General features: G+C 36.6%; 1 protein-coding gene and 1 non-coding gene across 4 annotated transcripts in view; one reads left to right on the top strand and one right to left on the bottom strand.

Annotated features, from left to right (window-relative positions):
* The window catches only part of Gpc5 (glypican 5), a 1,012,282-nt gene that overhangs the window by 248,975 nt on the left and 744,733 nt on the right, over nucleotides 1-18,574 (top strand). The gene's annotated exons all lie outside the window — the stretch shown is intronic.
* Nucleotides 17,899-18,006, bottom strand: LOC150056771 (U6 spliceosomal RNA). Its single transcript, XR_016537206.1, has one exon. It is a non-coding gene; the product is annotated as a U6 spliceosomal RNA (small nuclear RNA).

The following is an 18,574-nucleotide window of genomic DNA, read 5'->3' as shown; positions in this document are numbered from 1 at the left end:
AAATTTAAAAAATAAAAGAGGAGTTTTAGTAATTGATTAGGCCTACAAGAGTTGAAATTCTGTAATGAAAATACCTCATTGAAATTAATATTTGGAAGTTTGAAATTTCTTTAACAACTTTGCTTAGCCTCATACCTATTTGTTTATATTTGATTCAAAAAGACATATATATATATATATATATATATAGAGAGAGAGAGAGAGAGAGAGAGAGAGTATGAAATTTCCATTTAATATGTCACCCTTAAAATCCTTAAACAGTCTTCATCCTGCAACCAATGTTTCTGACTTCTCTATGTTTCATGTTGGGGAGTTTTGATTAGGAACTGGAGAGATAATGAAGGAAATGACTGGGAAAGGGCACAGATAACAGAAGAGTTTCTCCTTCATGCCTCCAGCTTGGTACATGATAAAACATCAGAAGTTTCATTTTCTCTTACATAATGCACTTTTGGGTCACAGGAAACATAAACCCTTCTGCACTAGCATCAATGTAAGTGGTCATACAGCCTGAACTAATAAAGCTGTTTCTACTCTGACACTGGCAGACCACCTGCTACCATTTTAAAGGGCCAGAGGGAAATAACAGGCCTTTTATTCTCACATTCATTTTAAGGATCCCTCTATCTCATTCACTTAAGGTTAATAAATTGAGGAATCAGCTAGCTTCTTCAGAAGGAATCCTGTTGACTTTTCAGTCTCAATTGTTTTGTGTAATTAAGATTAATATCAAGCCTTTAGGGATCAAGAATATATTTTTTTCATTTGTGTTTCACTATTTGTGTCTCGATTTGGAGGGAGTGGGAGATTATACTATCATTGTCTTGTAAGTTGTAATGGAAACAGAAAAGGCAGGATGTTGGCATCCTTTCATGTGCATGAAGAAATGACAAACAGAAGACAGAAAACTGGATTCATGTTCAAGATACTGCAATAGATCATGAATGGAATGTCAAGTTACACAGGAAATGGTTGCAGTACTTGAGGATTTTAAAGTTTAACTATGTACAGGGGTGTGTTCAGTATGGAAAATAGCAAAACAGACTCTAATGTAGAAGAGGCATGTAATCCCATAACTTTTCAAATAAGAGAGGTATCCTGATTGATATAGGTGTTTAAAGAGAGTGGTCTTGTATGCCATGCATCTTCATCTTTTCTTTTTAAATAACTCCTCTAAAATATTTATGAAAGATATGAGATGCTGTCTGGGAATGCTCTTCAATAATTCATTGAATGGGGGAATGAGGGTTAGATTCTCTATGAAGCAAGGTTTTCTGAGTGGGCAATCCTCATTGATGCTTTATGATGGTAGGCATTATTGCTAGACTATTTCCTTCCTATAGGTCATGTGTTTGAAAAGTCCACAGGAAAACACACTAAATGTAAATTTAGGGAAAGACATAATAAATCAAACACTGTCTGTGACACTGGGGTCATGGAGATGGAGCCCAGAAGGATCTCATTTCCCATGTATATTAGGAGACAGAGGAGATGAACTGTGAACAAATATATGTATAAAATCTTAAAAGGTGGATGGGATTGTTTTAAATCAATAGAATTTAGAATGCAAACACTGACTGACCAAAAAAAGAAAAAACAAAAGATTGTGAATGAAGCAGCCCTCATGACCTCTGTGCTGTGTTATTTCTACTGTGGATACTCTTTCAACTGGTCTTTTTTCATCGCTCTCTTTCAGCTCAGTGGGCATGTACAAGGCATGTCATAGTAAGCTTTCTCCCATTCATTAGAAGGCACCTATTCTTTCAGAAGGCTGGAAATCCTCGTGGTTAAGAACTTAGGTTCAGGAACCAGTCTATTGAGGTCCTCTACAAGGTGAATGGCACATTCATGGCTGAAAATAATGTCTCTTAAATATGAAAAAAAATTACTCACCTAAATAATTCAGAATACTAGCTATCACACAGTAAGCATTCAAAGTATTTGACACATAACAAAGTGAAAAAGTCCACAATTAATAAAATATATGATTAAACAAAATTTGCTGATTTTCCTCCACCACAGTGAGGCTCTTGTAAATGAAGCCTCTCTCTTTTTGTGGATGACTCCTCTCTTGGGCCAGAAGAATCAAATTACAAAGCAACAAAAAATAATATCAGACAACTGGAGGTGGGAGTATAAAATTGTCCCTTATCCATTAAAATTATTAATTAATCCTTAAAGGGTTATTTCACTATAGCCAGAAGTAAAGAAAGTAAGGAGACTACAGATCACACTGTAGGGAATAATCCCCGGTTTTGTACCCATACAATGTCTCAGTTTTCTCAAGGGAGAACTACAGAAAAGATACAAAGACTCAATGTTACAGAAATAAAAGGTGGGGGGGGGGAGCCCATTACTAAGCAGTAGTTTGGGAATAGTCAATCACTGGCACTGCTCAGAGTTGATCATCAGTGGGCTGGAAATAAATCTCTAAAGCTGTGCTACATTTCAATATATCACCCAGCAGATTGTTTTGGGTGTCATGACGATTCTAAGGCTGCTACACTTATAGTAATTTCCCTTCATCTTTTGAATTCCCAGAGGAAATATATACTGTAAACAGAGTTACCAGAACAAAGCACAAGTTGAATGCCAACCATTAGCATGTGTCAACTCTGTTTATTGCTATGCTGACACAGCACAGGACTGTTTTCTACTTGTTAGATACTTCCATCAAAGGCTGAGAACTAGAAGTTTTTTTGTTTTTTAAATATAAGAGATCAAGAAAAAAGCTCATTGAAGTGGAAACCCGAAGGACCTTTCCCATCTGTTTAGCACAGAAGTTGTTATCTCTAGGGGCACAGATTTCATCACAGTTCCATAGACTTGTGATTTCCAGACTGTGTATGGCACAAAGCAGAACTCTTAAAGAGCTCCAGGGTGTCAGCTCTTACCTTCATTGGAGCAATTTCTGACTTCACCTTCATTTTTAGGCTAGGCATAGGCTTAAGAAGCTAATCTCTTTTGTGTAAAATGAATATAAATATCTTTTCTTCCTCTGGTATTGTTGATATATTTTGTATTATATTACATACTTTTAGTGACTGAATTATTACATTTTAAAATACCATGGTAGAAGAGAGATCACAAGTGAATGCTCACTTTGTCATACTTTTTGTGTTTATCAGATGCCAGTGTAGTCTCATTGCATTTGTGAAAATAGCTCATTAGTTATCAGTATGTTTTATCATCTAACAAACCACATTATGGGATAGGATATAGTTACCTGGCAAGGCTCTTGCTTATTAAATACAATGTCCAGGTTATAAGCCTCAGGAACATCAACAAAAATATTGCAATCACAACAACAAAAACCAATTAAAACAAAACCAAATCATTGTTTTCTGATATATTCATCAAAACAAATACATTTGGCTAACTATTGTTAAATTGTTTCACAAAATTAGATTTGAAATGGCTTTCACAGCCATAAAAATCACATAGTGGTTTCATATTTTGGCTTGAACTACTGATACAATTTTATATTATGTTTTCCTGAAGATTTTACTTTTCAGGACTATTCAGAATTGAGAAAATATGTTTGTTTCTTTGTTTATCTGAGGAGATGTGAATATGAATTGTTTTTTTTAAGAATTTATTAACTGATTTTTACATCATATTTCAAATGACATGGTTAACAAATGAGTATTCAAGAAGGGAATCTCTATATACAACCACTGGCACTTTGTGAGTTTTTAAAATCTACTTTGAAGTCCCATCTTTAATCATTTCTAAATGATAGCATCAGTAAGGGCACATATTGTAAGTATTCAATTTAGTAATCCCAAACTGCAATGTTCGAAAATCATAAGGAAAAATCATAAAGAAAATCAGAAGTAGCCTAGATACAAGTCTACCCTAAGAGATCAAGTTTGTAAATAATGGTTGGGAAAAAAGGGAAGATGATTAAGAGAATTTTGCTATCTGTAGGATAGTGCAATATTATTTTTCAGAACATGCATATTGTTAACATTATAAAATCAGTCTTTTTACTTTAAATAGTGCAATGTGACCACTGAGCTCACTTTATCAGCATCATTCAAGCAGCCTGAAAGGGGAAAGAAATATCCCATGTCTGGGCCTCATTGAAAACAGGTATAGTACACAAAGACTTTTCTGCCTATTAGCAACCTGAACACTTATTGTTGCTTCATCAGGTAATAATGTAACATGTGTGGTGCTATAAATGTGGTATCAATTGTGTATGAATTAAATATGGAATTACAATTAAATATCTCTAAATGGATTATTAGTCATATATAGTTTCTCTGAATTAGTAAATCAGTGAGTTTAGAATTAATATCTTTAACTTATTTTGGAACAAAATTATTGTCATTTGTAAGTTAACATGACACACTTCAATATATAACGCTGTGGTAAGTAATAAACTGTAGAAGGTATTTGGTGTGGAACTGAATCATGGCTAAGGTGGTATCATGCTTCTCAAATTAGAATATTTATTTCTTGAGGGGGAAAATAATGATGCTGTGTGATGTGCAATAGCCAGAACATAGACATGACACCAAAGGCAGAAGACTTTGTATTAGTCATGTGTATTATTTCTATTTCCAGAAAAGCACAGCCAATCACTTTTTTTTTCTGAGATAAAAAGAGTCTCATTCATATGCATACATGTATCTGTTCTGAAATTATAAATGTTTATGTATATCTATAGGTGTGTGTGTATTGTGTGGGGGTGTGTTTTGAATACACTTATATTAGTTTCCTGTCACTAACAACCTTTTATAAAAACAAAAGGTTTTACTTTGGCTTACAGATTGTAGATGTTTCAGTCCAGAACTGACTGGCTTCCTTGCACTGGGCCTGTGCCAAGGCAGCATATCATGGTAGAAACATATGGCGGATCAGAACCACTCAACTTATTTTTAAGAAGCAAAAAATACAGATTAATTTCATTCAGTTGTTTCTCGTTAAGCGAGGTCAACTAGACCCCATTTCTTAGGGTTTCTAGCTCCTTTCACTAGCACCAAGATAGAAGTCAAGCCTGTTCCAGTGAATCTCTGAGGATCATTTTTAACCCAAATTGCAAATTCACTACATTCTTTCTTTCTCCTTCTCCTTCCCTTCCTCTCTCCCTTCCTTTCTTTGTTTCTCCATTTCTTTCCCTCCCTCCCTCCTTCCCTTCTCTCTCTATCATTTATCTAGCTAGCACTAGAGAGACAACCTTCTTTAGGAATGGTGGGTAAGCTGGAAATTTCAATAGGAATTAACATTTCAGTCTAAAAGCAATCTGGTTGTAGAATTTCTTAAGTCTTCAACTGATTGGATGAATGCTGACATACTGTGCAAGGTAAAATGCTTTACTTCATGTCTACTAGTTTAATCAGTCTAAAAATACATATTTATAACGACAAACAGACTAGTATATAACCAAGCTACTGAACACAGTAACCTGCCTGTGTCACCAAGTAAAATTAACCATCACAACTATGTTTGGATAATGGAACAGATTTGTTCTAGAACTTGTGTGAGGAAGAGACTATGCTAGACTAAGTACCATGGAAAATGTCTGTGAATTCACATTTACCATGAACATGTAGAGTATCTGGTTTGCCAAGTAAACATGTAGAGTATCTGGTTTGCCAAGTAAAGAACCTTGAACTTCATGTGTGAAGAAAGAAGGAAAAGCCAGCCTGTGTGACACAGAATAAGTCTGTGTGGAATGAGAGGTGTAGGATGCAAGAGCCAGCTCGTGGGAGATGGGTACTTTGAGAAGTCAGTGGAGATTTTTCAGTTCTCGTGCATGAAATACAAACAAGCAAACAAAAAGCCAGGAACTTCAAAGCACTTCTGACTCCAAAAGCAGGGGCTGGTTCAATACCAAGAGCATCACCAATTCTCTTTAGACATCAATTACATTTCCTGCAATTCAGTGAAGTTCTGACACTAAACAGAGTTCATGAATTAGAGGCAAAGTCCCAGGAGACCACACCCCTGCCCCTTCCCCCCACCACACACAAACTTCAGATGCCAGCCACAAGGAAATAGCTCCTCACTTTAGTCACAGCTTCTGCATGACTAAACTTCAAATGGAAAGGTCACAGAATTCGACTCTTGGGTTTAATGATTTACTAAAAGGGCTCAGAACTCACAAAAGCAGTTTAGCTATTTTTTTCTGCATCTAGTGAAAAGATATAAATCAGGAACAAGCAACTGGGAGCAATGCATTAACAGGGTATCTGAGAATGGCTTTGAGGCTTCCATACCAGCCTAGCTCACCAGCTTCCCATAGTTTCACACATTCTTTAACTTGGGCTGGCAGGGTTTTGGGGTGGGGGTTGAGGGATGAGGGGAGGTCTTATAGCCTCATGCTTTTATGGTGTTTCTGGAAGCATCTTCTGAGAGGCAAAATTAACTGATAACCAATTATTTGTTGATCATAAATTGAGGGACTCTATTTCCTAAGGCATGAGGATGGAGGATGCTCAAAGTTCTAAGATTCTAATATTGTCTTTTCTGCTAACAAGTCCTTATCCAGAACCCACAGAGATTTTCCTTACAAGAACTTGAGATGCTCCTGTCATGTGGAAAATTGCAAGAGATTCAGGAATATGTGTCAGATACTTCTATGACTCAGAAAATGACTTCAAGAAGCTCTGTGTCAGGAACTAGGACAAAAGTTAAATGATGTGAAAACTCTTCTATTAGGTTTTATGGTGCTAATCATTTCATTTCTTCTTCATAGTCGTTAAATCTGTAGAATCTGTGTGTAAGCTTCTTTCATTACCACATGGCAGAAGAGGAAACAGACAGAAAGGCACCAGATATGTTGTCTTAGCATTGATCTTATCCATGAACTAGATAGAGTCCTAACGGCCTCATCACCCCTCTAACATTTAATTCAGCAAATACACTTAGCATGAGTTTTGGAGAGGATAAACACTGAAACCATAGCAACCCCTATTTATATGGTTTGTTAATCAGCATTCCTTTGCCATAACAAAATGCCCAATAAAATCAGCTTAAATGAGGATTTACTTTAGCTCACAGTTTAAGAGGTTTTAGCCAATGGTCCCTTGGTCCCTAGTTTCATGATCTGGCAAGAGGCAAAACAGCATGTTGGAATGGAGTAGGAGAAAGAAAGCTGTTCACCTAATGATGGCAAGAGAAGGGAGGAGGCAAAAGGGAAAGAAGAAGAGAGGGTGGGAGAGAGAGAATTTCGTTACTTACCTGCTCCACCCCTCAATAGCCCATCAAGTGTTTTGTTTGTTTGTTTGTTTATTTTTTGCCAGTTCTGGGTTTTGGCTCAGGGCCTGGGCACTGTCCTTGGACTTTCTCAAGGCTAGAGCTCTACCACTTGAGCCTCAGCACCACTTCTGGCTTTTTTCTATGTATGTGGTACCGAGGAATCAAACCCGGGTCTTCATGCATGCTAGGCAAGCACTTTAACCACTAGGCCAAACTCCCGGCCTTAAAGAATATATTTTCATCCTGGCTTTTTTTTCCTGTGTATGAAGTACTGCAGAATTGAACCCGGGTCTTTTGCATGCTAGGCAAGCACTCTACCATTAGGCTAAACAAGGCCAAACTCCCACCCACCACCATCAGGTTCTGAACAAACCAGAAGCTGTGGATGAATCTATTAATGAAGAGAGAGCCTTGGTGACCCAGTCCTCTGTAATGGCCTGCCTCAGAACCCTTTGCTAGAGGAGTCAGGAGAAACCATTCATAACTAAACCCTATCATGAGTTCTGACACAACTTATTGTCAAAAATTAATCAGAAAAACACCATATGGCAGACCAACAGACTCAAGTTCTTTGATCTAGATGGACTACTCAACCACCATATTCCTCTTTGATCTCATTCAGTATTCCAAAGAGAAAGGTTTAAAAGCCATGGTCTTTTCTGTAGGGCAAATAGATATTGTTTGAGCTCAGGGCCTGAGCACCTTCCTTGGACCTTCTTAAGGCTCTTCTACCTCAGCACCATTTCCGCCTTTTTTCTATGTATGTGATAGCAAGGAATCGAACCCAGGTCTTCATGCATGCTAGGCAAGCACTCTACCACTAGGCCAAACTCCTGGCCCCCTAAAAACATTTTTTTATCTCCCTTAAAATGGACTACATCCATCCACATTTTCTCCCTCTCTTATAGAAAGAAAATTGTTCATGTCAAACCTTGTGTGTAATTATAGTATGTAATTAACTTCATGCAAGTGATACATCATTGTATATCTTTTCTTGAATTCAACTCTATTAGTGTCTTCAATAAATATTTATTCAGAAGGAAGAGTAGAAATTTCCCCTGTACCTCTACAGAAAGCAAATAAACATTTTCACAGCACAAATCAAATAAATGCAAATTGATACAAAAAAGCCAATAGCTATTTTTGTGTGTATAATATAAAAGATCATTAAAATTGATCATCTATAGCATTGCCCAAGTATGGAGTAAAATTATTTAAGGACAATTGGCTAACATGAATTGATCTTTCAAAGGCATGTGACCTTTGCTCTGACTGCCCAAGGTAGGAGTTCTTCTTTAACAACAATGGTTCTGAAGGCATGGTTCTTAGATTCTCAGTTTCCCAAATCAAGTCTCAAATAAGTCGGAAGCTGAGCCAGTCATGGTAGTTCACGCCTGTAAGCCTAGCTACTCAGGAGGCTGAGATCTGAGCATCGCTGTTCAAAGCCAGCTCAGGCACTAAAGCCTGAGAGACTATTGACTCTAATCACTAGAAAACTGGAAGTGGTGTTGTGGTTCCAGGGGTAGGGAGGTAGCTTTGAGCTGAAGAGCTCAGGGACAGTGCCCAAGCCCAGAGTTCAAGCCCCATGATTGACCAAACATTTAAAATAAATAAATAAATAAATTTATTTGAAGCTGTTGAGTAGACACCTTGAGTCAGTGTCTTGAGTTCTCTAGATTATTACAGTAGACATTCAAGTCTCATGACTGGTGCTTTTGAGCATCACAAATTTATTTCTGATTTTATTTGAGTAATTAATTACCTTTTGATTTGATTTTCTTTTGTTCAAGGTTGGCACTCTACTACTTGAGCCACAGTGACACATATGTTTTTTTTTTCTGAGTAGTTTATTGGATATAACAGTCTCACAGATTTTCCTGTACAACTGAGTCTGAATTGGGATCCTCAGTTTCCAGTCTCCTGAGTAGCTAGGATTATAAACATGAGCTGTAAGTGCCCAGATTCAGAATTTTTTTAAAATAAACTAATAAAAATATATATATATATATATTTTTTTTTTTGCCAGTCCTGGGCTTGAGCTCAGGGCCTGAGCACTGTCCTTGGACTTTCTCAAGGCTAGAACTCTACCACTTGAGCCTCAGCACCACTTCCGGCTTTTTTCTATGTATGTGGTACCGAGGAATCAAACCCGGGTCTTCATGCATGCTAGGCAAGCACTTTAACCACTAGGCCAAACTCCCAGCCTTAAAGAATATATTTTCATCCTGAGAAATTTGTGTGTCATGATATAGGAAATGTAGGAGTAGAAATGACATGAGATTTTTGTATGAATGAAGATTTTAGAGCAGTTTTGGTATCTACTAGGATTCTATTTGGATATGCAGAACACTTTCTACATATTGAATTTTACATTTCAAATGGATGAAACCTTTGACACAGAATTTTAAGTATTGTGTATTTCTGGAAGAAAGGTGTTGATAACATGCTTCCTTGAGAGTTACTATCACTGATGGAATTTAATTATTTAAACTTCATTTGAATCCATAGCTGTGACTCATCATGGGCAGAATTTTGCATAATAAAACCTATTTGGAGATTTCTAAATACAGATTGTTACAGACTACTGAATGATGAAAAGGTGAATAAAAGGTAACAATCAAACTTAACTATTGATACTGTGGCATCTCGAAGATAAAAGCCAAGATGGAAAAATGGTTTCTTAATGATAGAATCTTAATCAAAGGAAATTAATTAAGACTGAAATAAAGACTGTAAAGATAGTTGAATGATTTTATTTAATTGAAATGTAGGCATTTGGGGTAAATATTTTTATTTTGAACATGGTATTTTGAATATAATCAGTATTTAAAAGAAGTATTTAAAAATACTTTTTTCCTAGTACATACAAACCTATAAAGTTATTTCTACAATGCAAAAGCTTTAGTATTGAGGAGCTAATTAGAAATTTATTCATGCAGACATACAAGTCAGCTTCTCTTTGGGCCTCCATCCAAATCAAAATGAAGCTCGAAGACATATACATAGACTGGCTCCACCAGTACCTATATTGATATAATTTTCTTGTATGCTACTATTAGTGAGTATTCTCCCATAACTTTATTATTATTTTTATTTGTTACTTATTCTTTAAGAAAAATTAATGTTTTTCCTAGGAAAATACAGTGTTGTTTTGGGATTCCTCATTAGCAGTTTCCTGTTCATTTTACTTGCAAATGCAATGCTTTTCTCTCTAGAAGTTGTGCAACAATCCAGATGACAAACTGTTCAGCTTAATGAAGATTTCTCCAGCTAAACAAATGTTTAGTTTTAATTGAAAAGAAACTGATGAAGAACTTATGGGTGGTACAGTACGAAGACAAATCACCTGTCCAGAGGTTTCTTTCAAAACTAGATGACTGGAGAACAATCTTTCTGTCTTTTGTCCATCTGGACCAAGCAGATGAGGGGGTTTTTTTAGCTGTATAAAAATGAATATAAATAACTTGACATTTTGAGGAGCATAAGCTGCTTCAAAATTTTTTTTTTTACAGAAGATGTTTTTGTATGCTGGGATTTTAGGTTTCTCTCAGATGATCATTAACCAACATTTACTGGATGCGTACTGTGTGTGAGGCTCTAAATTTCTCCATGAATAATGCCTAACACTGATGCCTTTCCTTTGCAAATCTCAGCACATGGCACTACCTGCCAGAGAAGGGATACAGCATTGCAGGGCATTATGGTGTTTCCCAGGAGAGGTTTCTGTAAGTCAGAGATTGGAGAAGGTTGAAGTATACTCTGTTTTCCCCACTTCCCACTGTCCTGACACACACACATCTCGTACTGCTGGAAGCATTTCTGAACATCGTACACCTGATGCCTCTCCACAGAACTACAGCATGGGCCACAGTCAATGATCTGCCTCTCACACCTACACTGACCCTACTGATGGGGCAGTGCCTGAAGATCACAACAACAGCCCTTTTGCTTCAAACCTGAATAAGCACCATGTTCCCATTGGTGATTCTGGAGGGATCAGAGAACACTGGACTCTAGCTGAGAGCACCCCTTTACTTTCTTTGCACATCTTTGCCTACTCTCCTAATATCTCCCTTTACCTGAGAGTCCTTCTATAAATGTTTTGAAAAACATATCCTTGGGATAGTCCTCTTTAAGAATGGCTTTCACAGAGATCTACAGGGTTAGCTAGAGGTAGCTAGAAAAGGGAATAATTGGAAGAATCAGTATTCCACATAGAGGAGGCACCAAATGTGCGTGGGAAGCACTGCACATACATTAGAGACTTCAGCCTAGAGTACTGTTATACATATCTGGCATGCTTTGAGGGATGGCTGGAAGTAGAGGGAAAGAGTTGTAAGAAAATGAGGCTAAAGAGGTTCAAAAAAACTTGAAGAGCAAGTATCATTTTCATGTGCCTAATGATAAGAGGAAGAACCAAGAGTTTCACCTGACTTCTGGTCTGTGAAAAGTCATGTTTTAGTTGAAATACTTGATGCACTTGAGATATTTTGGAATGTTATTCTAAAATTAAATCTTTATGATAGGCTACAGAAAAGTGATGGCTCTAGTGGAAGTTCTCATCAACTTGTCTCTGGGTTCAGCTTGGCTGTTATTAGCTTCCAATGTTTAAGGACACAACAAATCTGAGGTAGGCTGTGTTGTCAACCTGAGGAAATTCATTTTCTTATTCTCTTTCGCAAAGGAAGACCTCACAGATATATTATGAAGAGCAGGTTTTAGGTCTTTCAAGCCTATTTTGTGACAAGTTTTTCACCTTTTATGAAGCTGATTCTTAAAATAAGTGTAACATGGATTTAACAAAACATTTTTCCATGTTTTTTTCAATTGTGATACATTTTTTAAATTTTTCCTTCTGACTTTTTAAAATATTTTTATTGTAATTGATAAAAGGGTTACATGATATTTTCCAGATAGAAGGTGCATTAATTCATATACATTGATACCCTTTCACATGTCTTGGTCCCAATTACCCTCTCCCCCACCCCCATCCCTCATCTTTTTAACTATATATATATATATATATCACTTTTTATGTAGCTATACAAAGGAATTGCTATTTAACTAGTATGTTTATAATGTAGAAAAATGTAGACATTACATCTGACAAAGTTGGTATAAAATAAATTGTTGTATAACAGATTTGATCCTACTCTATCATTTGCACTATAACTATTTCTTTGCTATTAGTTTGGATTACAGGTGACAACTGTGACACTCCACAACTACTGTGATCTGAATGTATGTAGAGGTAGAGAAGGCTGACTGGGAGCTGAACTTGCAATTTGCTTCCTCCATTTATTCTTCAACTGATATTTCCATTGTGTTCCCATTCCTGAGTCTCTCAGGGCCTCATGCACCACTATCTGGATTTTTTTAAAGACTTATCTATACGTCTGCTATCTCCCTTGCACATTATTTTTCTGCACATGCTATTTTTATTGAAAGATCAGCAGCACAATTCAATGTGTAGAAATCCCTTCACAGTATGATCCTTTCCTGCACTTCTAAACCCATCCATTTCTACTCTCACCTTCCTCTCTTCAGTGCACGCAGAACAAATGACCTCTCACATCTCTGTTGTTTACAAGTACTTCAGTTTAGTTGAGGGTTTTTCGTTTTTCTTTCCAATATTTCAAAAAGCTTTTTTTTTTTAACAGTATGACTCAATCCACCATTTTCTTCTCTGGGTCCCTTGTACTTGTCAATGTTTCTATGGTAGTATTGCCTAAGATACACTTCCTATTTCACTAGATTGTTTTGTGGCCAATTCTCATCATAGAATTAGTATTTAAAGCTAGGCACAGGTAGTTTATGCCTGTAATTCTACTACTATGGCGGCTGAGCTCTGAAGATGATGGTTCAGAGTCAACCAGGACAGGAAAGACTGAGAATTTATCTCTAGTTAATTATCAAAAAAATTGGAAGTAAACCTCTGGCTCAACTGGAAGAGAACTAGCCTTGAGCAAAAATCCCTGGAATAGTGCCCAGGCTCTGAGTGCAAAACTCAGAACCAGCATCCCTCCCTTGAATATCATTTAGTTACATCTAAAAAGAACTGATACATGAATGACTAGAACCGTCCAGATATGGGAAGAAGCTGAGACAGTGAGCAGGAAATGAAATTAATTTGACTTTGTTATTTGGGAACTGATTTGTAAGGTGCTTGGCATAGTTTCCTTCCCTTCTGTTCTTTAGCAATGCAAGAATGCCTTCATAGATGGATAGGATAAATGGGGGACCGCTAGAGGAAAGAGCTCTTGTGACTGGGTGCTAGTGGATCATCCATGTCATTCTCCATACGCTGCTGGCTAGATCTAAAGAGGAAGAAACCTAGGCAATAATATTAAGACAATAGCTAGCTAGTGAGGAAAGATCACTACTTATCTGTGATCTAGCCAAAGGTGAGTATTTACAATCACCCTTACAACAACCCTGGAAAAGAGTTATTATTATAGTCTGAGGAAAAGCAACTAATATAAGGGATATTAAGTCACTAACTCAAAATTCTCTAATAAGTACCACGCACTAACTGATTGTATGACTGGAGCTCCCACTAACTCAAAATTCTATCAGCAGTAAGGTTAGAGCTAAAACTAGAAATCTGACTCTCAAGCTCATGTTATCGATATTGCTGTACTTTAGTGCCTGTTCCTAACAAGTTACACATGTCAGTGATGAGTGATGAGGTCAATGGATTAAAAATAACCTTTTTAATTCAAAAACAGCAGAGATATGTACACCATAAATATAAATATTCTTTCAGATGTCAGTGCTATGATCTATGTAAGTCATTCAGATAGGGTTGAAGTCTGCTTAAATCCCAATCCCTTCTTGCCACCATCAGAAAATAATTAAATATCCCCCTATATCCCTTCAAAAGCTCCTCTAACATTGTAATGTGTAACTGCCCAATAAAATTGCTTTGAAAGCCCTTCCTGCTAACCTTTAACCCTGAGGACTGTGGCTAATTCATTATCCTCTAAATAATCAAAGCCTTGCTTTTTTTGGGGGGGGGGTGGCATATAGGGCAGTTGGATTTCCTGTCTTCTACTTCCCCTATCAACATTGTTTTTTTATTGGATAATATTGAATCAAGACATTTTTACTCATTATTTTCCTTTAGAGAGGTATTCTCTGTGCTCCTAATTAACATTTAAAGTAAAATGTCTACAACAGAATTGTTACTTGTTTGGTTTTCTTTTATTCTTTGTTGAGTTGTTTTTCTTTCTTTTTTGCACTAGTGTTCATTGTAGGGAAAAGACATTGCCTTCTGTTTTTACTTATGCTTTTGTGTGTTTTGGAGGTGTGTTCAGAAACAAAGCAGAATTAACTCTTTTGTTTGCATATATTGGTGAAGAGGAGCCATTCAGTTAGCAAGCACTTGAGCATGTAATTATGCTCTTTGGAAATGAAAGAACATTGTAAAATATCAGCTCTCAGTCCTAGAACTGACTCAGTTTACTCATTACTGAGATATATAAGGACAATTTTCCTATAAAAAACTTGTGAAGTGTTGATATATTTCCTCCATTTACAGGAGATTTATAAAAATTACTTGAATATTTAAAAAAATCACCTTGACTTACAATGCATCTGGATGTTGAGTGAATTTAGATCTGAATTTGAACAATTGGTATGCCTCCATTCAATCCTTGTAGCTACCTTTTTCACCTCTTCATTTTTGCCCAGTGTTGTCATCTAGCTTCCCATAGTTTAAAACCCTTCCTAACAATCTCACTTCTTTTCTGACAATTTAAGAGTTTGGTCAGAATACTTTTTTCAAATAGCATCTTGCAGTGGTAGTATGTGTTTACCTACCAAGGGCTCAGAGGATAAGCTGGCCTCTGCAGCAGAATGGGCTGCCTTTGCTAAGTACCTCTCTAATCCAGTGAATGCTCACTCACCAACCACATTTCAGGAAGAAAAGATTAGCTAAGTGCTCTTCAAATGCTAAAGACATGTGAGGGGTCTTAACAAATACCTTTCTCACAGAGGTCCATAAATCTTATACAGGAAATGTTTGTAGTGGATTTTCAGGATTCTTCCAGAAAATTGTAAACCCCAGTACTAACAGAAAAGAAAAATAGCAAATGTACCTTAGGTCTGAAAACAATCACTAGTTCTCCAAATTGGCGCTTTTGTTATTTTCACAACTCATGGGGATAACTAGAACAAAATCCAGAGGAATTCAGACAATGCATACAAGCGAGGTTCAGCTGAACAGCCATTTAGATGAAGTGTTCAAGGTCTCTATCTTCTGGGTCAACTTTCTTAAATAATTTCAGGTCATTTCTTCCTCTCTCATCTACTTATCCTGCTCTCTGTTCTATAACTGTTTAATTGCTCTAACTAAAACATTCTCACATGTCTGTCAAGGCTTTCCAGATAAATATTAGGCTTCCTTATTGACCCTCAAGGCCATTCAACATTAAGAATCATCTCTCTTCCTTTGTCTCACTTGAAGCTGAATATTTATTTTGACTACTTCTCATCCTTTGTTCACAGTCAATCCGTAACTGATTATGTTTTCTTGTCTTCCCTCTGGAGTTCATGTGCTGGACTTAGAGGTTGGTCATCTCTTTGCAAAAGCATATCTATACTTTCTTATCTGTTTTAAGTAAAGATATCCTATTTCTCCTTCAATAATTATCTTACAATTCATTCCCTAGAATATCTTTCCAGATTCTCCTTTAATTGATGAAGTGCTATTTACAATTGTGCATTTTTAGTTTCAATGATAACTTTAAAATTTTGATGGCGTGTGTGTGTGTGTGTGTGTGTGTGTGAGAGAGAGAGAGAGAGAGAGAGAGAGAGAGAGAGAGAGAGAGAGAGAGAGAGAGAGAGAGAGAGAGAGAGCAAGAGCCAAGAGCGAAAGCATGTGCATGTGTTGGGGTGGGGGGTTGTGTTGGAATCTCAGGGCTGGGGCACTAACCCTGAGCGACTCTGCTCAAGGTTACCACTCTAGCACTTTGAGCCACAGATCCACTTGTAACTTTTGAGGGATTAGTTGGAGGTAAAAGTCTCACAGGTACTTTTGTGCCAAGGCTGGCTTTGAACCTCTGTCCTCAGATCAGTTAGGATTATAGGTGGAGCCTTCAGCACCTGACTGGCTTTTCTTTCTTTCTTTTTAATTTGTTTTACATTCCCTCATGTTTGTCTTTTTGAAATTTTAATCTCTGTACTTCTTGTGTCAGAAAGTTTCTCTTATATCAGAAAAGTTTTTTTCTAACACATAGTATAAAAGCAGTGAAGTCCTGCACGTCATGGTGATTTGCTAAAATGTTAAAACTGTTACTGACGTATTATTCAGATGCCTAGCAGGCTGAAATCCTGAGTTCAACACCTACTAACACAAAAACCCAAAGAAGACACCTAGTTATTTAGGGAAATTCCTATTAAAGTTCAGGTCTATTACTGAAAACAGTAAATATATCAAGCTATTTATCTTACTGAGTAATTTGCTTTTGATTAATTTAATTATGATTTTATTGATACAAGTATCTTTTAACTTGACCTGCATTTAACTCAGGATTAATTTTTTAAAACATAAATGCTACAATTCAATGTTATGTTTAAAAAAACTGAAGCTTCTATTTTTTAAAGCTAGAGACATACAGGCTATTCGTATTGTGTTATATTATGTTTTGTTGTTGTTATTGTTTGTTTTGCTTTTTAGACAGTGTTTTGCTATATAGCCCAGGTTGGCCCCAAACAAATTATATTTCTTACTCATCTTCCTAGTTTCTGGGATTAGAGACAGTAACCAGCACATCCAATCAAAGTCACCTTATTGTTATTAAATATAAGTCATCCGGATTAATCTTCTCTCACTTCCACACTTGAACAAGAGTCACCATTTTAACATGACATACTTCACGAGTTATCTGTGTTATCTGATGAGACCAAAACAGCTCTGATTACATTGTTAAACACTGATTAATAGGCAACTCTTATAACTAGTAAAAGAAATATGTAAAATGTGAAAAAAACAGTGGAAGATGGAAATAATAGGCAGAGCCTAAAGGGGTTAACTTTAATGGTTGAGAGAAGTTTACACAATCTCAACTAACCTCCCTCCTTTCTCAGCAGTGATTTTTTTTTTTTTGGTGGGTCTTGGGGCTTGAACTTGGCATGGGCGCTGTCCCTGAGCTCTTCAGCTCAAAGCTACCGCCCTACTCCTGGAGCTACAGCTCCACTTCAGCAGTGAATTTTAAGTTGCCTGGAAACTTAGAGGTTTATGCAACGGCTTGACAAAACATCCTTAGTTATTTCCATGGTCATTGTTAGACTGATCTTGTATGCCTTTTCTGGTCTGCCATTAACATATGTCCTTATAAAAAGAAGAGGTTAGTTGTCATTTTGATGTTGGATTTACATGTCTAACCCTGACTCCTAATTTGAAGTGAGAGCACCTAAAAGATTAATCGAACAAAGACTTCACCACTTGGTGATGTTGAGTAGGTTACACTTGATTAGCAAGAGAATATGATTAAAGTCTAAATTTTTTGTAAGATATTCATTAGGATAGCAACACATCGAATAAGTAATAAATGGATACTTTTTTGATAGAGATGAATATCAATAAGACTTGCCAGGTTTAGATCATAAGGATAACTTTGCATTGCATATGCCTAAATTAGTTCATTTTTTCCCTTTTCTCAACCCTGAAAAGCAGCATATTTTCTCTCTTTTTTTGAATGCTTCATGAATTTGTGTGTCATCCTTGTGCAAGGGCAATGCTAATCTTCTCTGAATCGTTCTAATTTTTAGTATATGTGCTGCCATAATGAGCACTCTCTTTTTATATATAAGCCTCCCAAACTAGAATAGACTCTGAGTTCAACACCTAAAAGAAAAAAAATTACCTTACTTCTTAGAATTATTAAGCTTATGGAGTAGGGGTTTAAGTTTTATTTATTTCTGAAGCCTATGATTTTTTCTTTGCCAGTCTTGGGCTTGAGCTCAGGGCCTGAGCCCTGTCCTTAGACTTTCTCAAGGCTAGAGCTCTACCACTTGAGCCTCAGCACCACTTCCAGGTTTTTTCTATGAATGTGGTACAGAGAAATCAAACTCTGAGTCTTCATGCATGCTAGGCAAGCACTCTGCCAGTAGGCCAAACTCCTGGCCCCAAGCCTATGATTTTTCAACCATGGCAATCTCACAACACATAATATACTGAAAGCAACAATAGCCATCCTTTCCTTAAATGAAATTTGCATAAAAGGAGTAACTTGGAAGGTGAACTTGAAAAAAAAAAACTTTTAACACTTGGAGCTTGCTCTGTTAAGTAAGAATCAAACTGTTATGACTGTAGATAATTTTTCTCAAAAAAATTGAGAAATGATTTCCTGAACATTAATAT

This window comes from Megascapheus bottae, chromosome 11, assembly GCF_031878675.1.
Source record: "Megascapheus bottae isolate mThoBot1 chromosome 11, mThoBot2.hap1, whole genome shotgun sequence".
Taxonomy (NCBI): domain Eukaryota; kingdom Metazoa; phylum Chordata; class Mammalia; order Rodentia; family Geomyidae; genus Megascapheus; species Megascapheus bottae.
The sequence above is the reverse complement of the archived record's forward strand: the minus strand, read 5'-3'. Positions and strand labels throughout refer to the sequence as shown.